The sequence below is a fragment of the Elephantulus edwardii genome, unplaced genomic scaffold, assembly GCF_000299155.1.
Source record: "Elephantulus edwardii isolate Elephantulus edwardi_28Jun2011 unplaced genomic scaffold, EleEdw1.0 scaffold00214, whole genome shotgun sequence".
NCBI classification, from domain to species: Eukaryota; Metazoa; Chordata; class Mammalia; order Macroscelidea; family Macroscelididae; genus Elephantulus; species Elephantulus edwardii.
The window spans coordinates 4,941,797-4,949,307 of NW_006399964.1; the positions used below are offsets into that span (position 1 = coordinate 4,941,797).

General features: G+C 42.9%; 1 pseudogene; it reads left to right on the forward strand.

Moving 5' to 3' along the window:
- Positions 1-3,586, forward strand: part of LOC102865470 — a 24,889-nt pseudogene extending 21,303 nt beyond the window's left edge.
- The last annotated feature ends 3,925 nt before the right edge of the window (positions 3,587-7,511 follow it).

The following is a 7,511-nucleotide window of genomic DNA, read 5'->3' on the forward strand; positions in this document are numbered from 1 at the left end:
TTCTTTCTTTCTTTCTTTCTTTCTTTCTTTCTTTCTTTCTTTCTCTGTTCAGCAGATTTTATTTTTGCAGCAAGAAAGCAGCAATGACAATGTGTGCAATTCTTGGAGTTCTCAGTGCCTTGGGGATTCTCTTCCTGAGGATATGCATTTCTAACAAATTCTCTTGTGTTGCCAGAGTCACTGGCTGAGGGAACACACTTTAACTGTTGATGTGGGTCAGTGTCTTGCTCAATTCAGTTTATTCTGGAATATCCGGAGGCTAAAAATATTAAGACTGGTATTAAAGTTCTTTGCTGTTTAGAAGAGTACTGAGCTTTGACAAGCACTGTGGCAATTGGACAATTAAAACAGACATTGGGGGGGCAGGGAGAAGAACAAACTGGGGATGAGGGTGGAGAAAACAGTGCAACAATGAATGAATGAAAACCCAAAATCTCTGTAAATGTTCATTAAAACTAATAAAATTTAATAATAAAAAAAAGTCTGATAGAGGTTAAACATAAAAAAAAAGAGTACTGAATATCCCATGGACTGCCAAGAAAACAAACAAGTTGATCTTGGATAAAGGCTGTTCCTTAGAGGCAAGAAAGGTGAAGTTTCTTCTCACATACGTTGGGCATGCTGTTAGGAAGTGCCAGTCCCTGGAGAAGGGCATCGTTCTTGGAAAGGTGGAGGGACAGTGTAAGAGAGGAAGACCCTCAACAAGATAGGTTGACACAGTGACTGTAAAAATGGGCTCAAGAGTGTTGGAGTGTGAGGATGGCACAAGATAGGGTAAGGTTCAGATCCCTTCACTGTTCATAGGCTCGCTATGAGTCACAGTTGACTCGACAGCACATGACAACAATCTATCTCCTATTATTGCCTTGCTCCAGAAGAATCAGGTTATCAGTTCTCAGAACAAATGACGCACGTTCCTACCTCGGTACCTTTGCCCATGCTCTCATTCCTTTCTGGGATGATACTCCAGTGCCTGGCTTCTTGTTCATGCTCTCTCTCTCATGTGCACCTCTTCTTCTTCTTCTTCTTCTTCTTCTTCTTCTTCTTCTTCTTCTTCTTCTTCTTCTTCTTCTTCTTCTTCTTCTTCTTCTTCTTCTTCTTTTCTCTCTCTCTCTCTCCCTCTCTCAGTTTAAATCACTCCTCCATGAGGCCCTCCTCAGTCACCAGCATTCTTCATAATCCCTCCCTTAAAATCCCTGTCATCTTATACTACTCACACTCTGTCATGTATTATTACTAGTTATATGCATGTGTCTTGTCTTTTCAACAAACTATAAAGTACTTGAAGGTAGAAGCTGAACTTTATATAGAACTTCAGAGTCTGGCCCAAAACTATGTACTTCCTTTCTTCTGCAACCCAAAGATGGAAGAAGAGGAATATTTAACCTTTTTACCTAAAGTAAATAGTGGTATGAAAGTGGCAGTCTACAGATGTGGAAGAAGCGCTATGAGAGGCTAATTGAATCCTAATGTTTATTTACCTCTGAGTGGGATTGGGAGACTAATGAGCGTTTATGCAGGTCTTTGAGATCTATAGATGAAAGGGACTTTATGAGAACCCAGAGTTAGGATGATGATCCCTGTGGCTCTTTCAAAGCTTTATACTCAATTTCCCAGCACTCTCTGGTTTTTCCGTCCGGGCGGCGAGCCATGGGTGGCTCCTCTGTAGTGGTTAAGGAGTGACTTTCCAACATCGTTAGGGTTTTCAGGGAGAATAAACTTTAAGATGAAGATGGAGGCATAAGAAGGCCCTTGAGTGGTGCCAGTGTTTTGCACATAACTACTTACTCTGTTGCAGTGCATTTAATTGTTCCAAATGACTTTCCTAGGCCATTGCACTTGGCTTAGTCATGTAACTGGGCAGGAACACCTAAACAGGATGCATTAGTCTGTTCACAAGGGGAATGGCCAGCTTTGCCACTCCATTAGGTTCAAATTGAGCAGGTTCAGCAATGGAAAGTTTGGACTCTCACTACCAGTAAAGAAGAAGTAGCAGAGAATTTGGCAGGCATCCTGGGGAGCTGCTCAGACCAGGGCGTTCAGGAGAGCACCAGAAGACACGGGGAGAAGCAGAGCCCTGGTCTGAGACAGAGCTGACCTAGACCTGCTTCCCCTGGAAGCCAGAGCCAGAGACCTTCACTCAAGCTTGCTGGAGGACTGGAAAGGAGATGCTTAGTAACACTGACCTGAAGCCACAAGGATGGAGGTTGAAGGGCCTGTGAGCACTCTTCAGAAGTTGTCTTGACTGAGAACTTGTACCCTGTTGCTAATCTGAGTTGTGACCTATTAACTTCCCCAATAAGCCCCATAATTCTGAGTATGGCTCTGTGAAGTCTGTGTAGCTACTGCAATGAATTTCAGACCCAGTAGAGCAGTTGGCATTAGTAGAAAGAGGTGGACAAGCATAAGGGACATGTCTGACTTCATGGAAACTGGCTTTGTGCTGTGAATGCTGATGATGGGAGCAGTTCCCCCTCGTGGAGTTGGCAGAGGTCAGACTCAACCACCTCCACTTTTTACAACTATTAATGGAAAGGTTGGTGGTTTGAAACCACTCAGTGGTACTTGGAAAAGTATGCCTGGTGATGTATTTTCCTTGGTGATTTGTAGCCATTGAAAACTCTATAGAGCTTTGATGGTGCATTTTAAAGGGATCTGAGAGATGGCTTTAGAAGAAAACATCTCTACTCTCCCATTACACAAGAGAATGTTCTCCTCATAAAAGGGACAAGGCTTTTTACAGAGAATCATCTGTAGGATGAAAGGATTCTCCACACAGCAGGTCTGGCTCCAATGTCAGCAATGAAGTTACTCTCCAGAAAAAAGCAAAACGTACTCGTTCCATCAGTCTCTACGTAGAAAGCCCATGCGCGGTGGTTTCTTCTACAAATAACAGGATGAAGGAAAGCCAGAAAGAGGTAAAGAAAGACCTGTCCAGACTTTGAAAACTTCAAGAACTTGTAGGCGAAGGCCTACAAGTTCTTCGGCAGTGTCTTCTTCAAATATATTAGAGAAGCCCCGTAGGTTAACTGAAAAGGAATTTGCTGAGGCTGCAAGCAAACGGGCTGCTGAAAAGTCAAAGAAGATGCACACCAGCGTTTATCGCGGCAGGGAGAAAAGTGCTACAATGAATGAATGGAAATCCAAAGTCTCTGTAAATTTTCATTAAAATTAATAGTAATAAAATAAATTTTAAAAATGTTTTAAGAAAAGTTAAAGACAACAGATGAGAGTAACTTACCTGAAATGTCCAAGTCTGAGGGAGGATCCTCAGCACCATTGTTTGTCGTCCAGCCAGAAGAACCTGAACCAAATGCAACAGATAGCATAGAATTATTTGAAGACAGTCAGCTAACCAATTGCTCTAAAGCAATGGCATCAAAACCCAAAGAGATTGAACAGGTTTACTGACAAGACTGTGAAACGTTCGGGATGGTGGTGAAAATGCTGACTGAAAAAGATCCTTCAAGAGAAAAGTCTACACAGTTTCCCTTTACATGAAATAGGTGAGCGCTGTGTTGAAGAACTCAAGCATTTCATTGCAGATTATGACACTTCTAGTCAAGAATTTGGAGAGCCTTTTTAGATAATTTCTTGCTTAGGCAAGAGAATATTTTTAGATTATTTTTTCCCTTTCCTCTGGGTACATAAATACTTAATGTATGGAGTTTTTGTGATGAAGAGAAATGCTTTATGACAGTTGACTACATTTTTACTATCAAATAAACAGCTAAAATAGTTTTAAGATTTAAAAGAAATGAAAACTCTATAGAACACAGATTTACACTGACCCATGTTGCAAGGAGGGACTGGTCCTTGAAGAGGGGCATCATGTTTGGCAGAGTGGAGGGACGGCACAGGAGAGGAAAACTCTCGATGAGATGGATCGATTCTGTGAGTGGAGTGGTGGGAATAAATGTGTTTGAGACAGTGAGGTTGGCACAGGATGGAATGGCGTTTAGGGCTCTTGTACATAGGGTCGCTATGAGTCTCAAACGACTCGATGGCACATAACAACAACAACACATAAAACTGCCATGGATTAGAACTAACTTGACAGCTTTTATGATTAAACTTTGAGACAAAACGAACTGTTGGCTTCACCAGTAAAAGCTCTTTTTTCCCCTCTGGCGGGGAGACTTTGGCCTTTGGAGTGGGTTATCTCTGCTCCACTTCTGTTCCCATCCCCATCATTGGTCTCAGCTAACCTTCACGTCCATGCTAGAACAGGTCACAGGGATTTTTGGACCTAAAGATACAAATACTAGGCTAAGCGCTGATCTTCCTGTAGCTCTGTGGGCACTCCTTTCTCTGTCTGTCTTAGAATAATAACACAAGTGGTCTTGTGACTACCAGCTGAAAATGACTGTGAAATCTGAGAATACTGCTTCATCATTAAAGCTTGGGCCTTCTCCAGCCTCCATTTTCCTTGATATCAAGTTCCCTTTTTATTTTCTCCACTTTTTTACAGAATCCTTGGTTTGGTTGATTTGAATTAATACCAACTGAGAAATAATTCACCAGCCATAAACCACATCTTCTCTGAAGCTGCAGCTGTAAGGCTCACGGTGGATGAAAGGAGACCCCGTGCCTCTGCAAGCCCAGGCAGTCATGGGCACAGGTATAATTAGGTAGTAAATCATACAAAGAGTGGTTATATACCATGTCGTAGGTATGTTGGGAAAAAAGTCACATGTCCTCGCCTGCTAGCAGGAAAGGAAAAAACAAAAAAATCCCAGCCAAGCTTTACTAGATGGGGCTTATGGCTGGTTTGACCATAAAGCCACTCCCAGTTTGTACTTCCAGGAATGAAAATATTCAACATACAAAAAGTCTGGATTATGTGACGCACAAAATGCTAATCTCCTTCTTAGTAGTGCAAGGAGGCTGAAGCATTTCCTGGCTTGTAAGCAGCTTCTTTGTTTAGACCAATGCATGAGGCTGGATGCCCCTAGACAGCTGTGGAGGGAGGGTGCCCTGGTGGTACAGTGGTTGCTAACTAGTTCTGTTAGCTTGGCTGCTAACAGAAAAGTTGGTAGTTCAAACCCATTAGTTACTTGTGGAAGAAAGAGCAAGCAGTTGGCTTCTGAAACAGGTAATATCTTTCAGAATGCTCTAAGAAAAAGAGAGCACTCTGGTGGTTTCCTCCTGTTGTTAGGTGTGGAATTTTGGGCTGGATTCCCCCCCCCCTTTCTTGTTAGCACGTGGCCTCCCATTTGTGGTGTGGAAAGTTCAAGGAAGAGGTAATGGTGTTTCCAAGAAGCCATTCTTTGACCCTCAAATAGATCCTTGATAGTGTTGAAATGACAGCATAGTCCCTCTTGCTTCATTGTTGTGGTTACGTGCCCTTGAGTCAAGTACGACTCACAGTGACCCTGTGCACAGCCTACCTGAGCCCTGCCCTATCCTGTGCCATCCTCATCATCTCTGCCACACTCAAGCCCATTGCTGAAGTCACCATGTCACTCCATCTCCTTTAAGGTCTTCCTTGCCCCCGCTGACCCTCGTCTTTCCAAGCATAATGTCCCTTTCTCAGGGTTAGCCTCACCTACAGATCCAAAGTATGAAAGATGAAGCTTCAACATCTTTGCCTCCAAGGTGAACTCTGGCTGTACTTTTCCCAAGACATATCTGTTTGTTCTCTTGGCAGTCCATGGGACATTCAGCATTCTTCTCCAGCACCACAACTAACTGGGGGTCAGTAATGGATCAGTTCCAACTTAATGGTACACAACTACAACAAGAAGAAAAAGAAATAAAAGGAGTCAGTATAACCACATTGCTTAAGACCCATATCAGTGTGGTCCAAGGCTATGCATAAAAGCGACATCACCTAGAAACTTGTAAGTTGGTGCATTCAAATCCCTTGCTGAATGGGAAGTTCTGGACAAGGTTCCAGCAATCTGTTTTAACAAGCTCTCGGGTAGCACAGAGGCTTGAGAATCACCTGTGCACAGGAAAAAGCACAATCAAACCCACTGCTAAGTGGATTTTGACTCGTGGCAAGCTCAATGGTGGTAGAACTGCCCCACAGTGTTTTCTAGGTTTTAAGCATCATAGAAGTAGACCACTAGCATGTTCTATAGCCTGCTGTGTGGGTTAGTAGTCTAGGTTAGTATTTGCACCACCCTTGAATCTTTCCAGAAAAAATTTAACCATAGAATGACCAAATTTCTGCCAAACACAATCTACAAATTCACTGCAATCCCAACATAAATACCAACTTTATTCTTCTAGGAGATACTCACATACACACACACACATTTAGGGAGTGTTGGTGGCCTACTGATAAGAAACTGCAGTGCATATGGTTTGAGTTCACCAGCTGCTCCACAGAAGGATGAACAGTCTCCTCCCACGCGATTTACTGCCTCTGAAAACCCCCTGGCGGGTCAGCAAGGAGTCAGTTTCAACTCATTGGTACAAAACAACAACAAACATGTATTTATAACTATTTATTTACCTAGGACTTGAAACACTTGCTGAAGAAGAGGAAAGACTGCAGCCTTCAATATAGATTGTGTTTCAGTATTAAGAAAACAGAAGTTCTCACCACTAGAACAATAAACAACATTATGATAGATGGTGAAAAGATTGAAACTATCAACAGCTTCAGCTTACTTAGATCTACAATCAATACACTTGGCAACAGCAGTCAGAATATCAGGAGATGTATTGCACTGGGAAAGTCTGCAGTCAAGGACCTCTCCAAATTATTGAGGAGCAATGATATTAGTTTGAGGACCAAAGTGCACCTGATTCAGACCATAGTCTTTTAAATCACTTGCTATGCTGCTGAGAGCTGCACAGTGAATAAGGATGACAAGAGAAGAATTGATATCTCTGAGTCACGGTGTTGGAGAAGAGTACTGAATATGCCACGGGCTGCCTAAAGAACATCTTGGAGGAGATGTAGCCAGAGTGCTTCTTGGAGGCAAGGATAACAAAGATTTATTTCATTTACTTTGAGTATGTTGCTAGGAGAGGCTATTCGTTGGAGAAAGACATCAGTCTTGGGAAGATGGATGGATGGTGAAAGAGAGGAAGATCCTCATCCAGAAACGGACTGACTCAGTGATGGCAGCAATGGGCTTGAGTGTGTCAGAGATGATGAGGACGGCGCAGGGGAGGACAGGGCTCAGATCTGTTTTCAAAGTTTCCCTATGAGTATTACTCAACTTGATGGCACCTAACAAAAATAACAAATATGTCTAAAGGAGGAGCAGGGATGCCCAAGGGTGCATAATATTTGTTTTTATAACTGTTTCCATCCCCCTTTTGCAACCCAGTTTTTTAATGTGAAAAGCAGAAGTGAGTCCCACTTGGCCAGCTTCACCAAGAGAGAGTTGAAGTACTTCTCCCTTGCCTGACGTCATCCCAGCAAGAGTCTGCTTAAATAAAGCAAGGCACCCACTCCCATCCTGAAGGTCACCCCTCACCACCCCCCCAAATAGTTCAGAAACATCCTGGGTTGCTAAGGGGAGGGATGTGAGAGTGGCCCTACAGGGCGG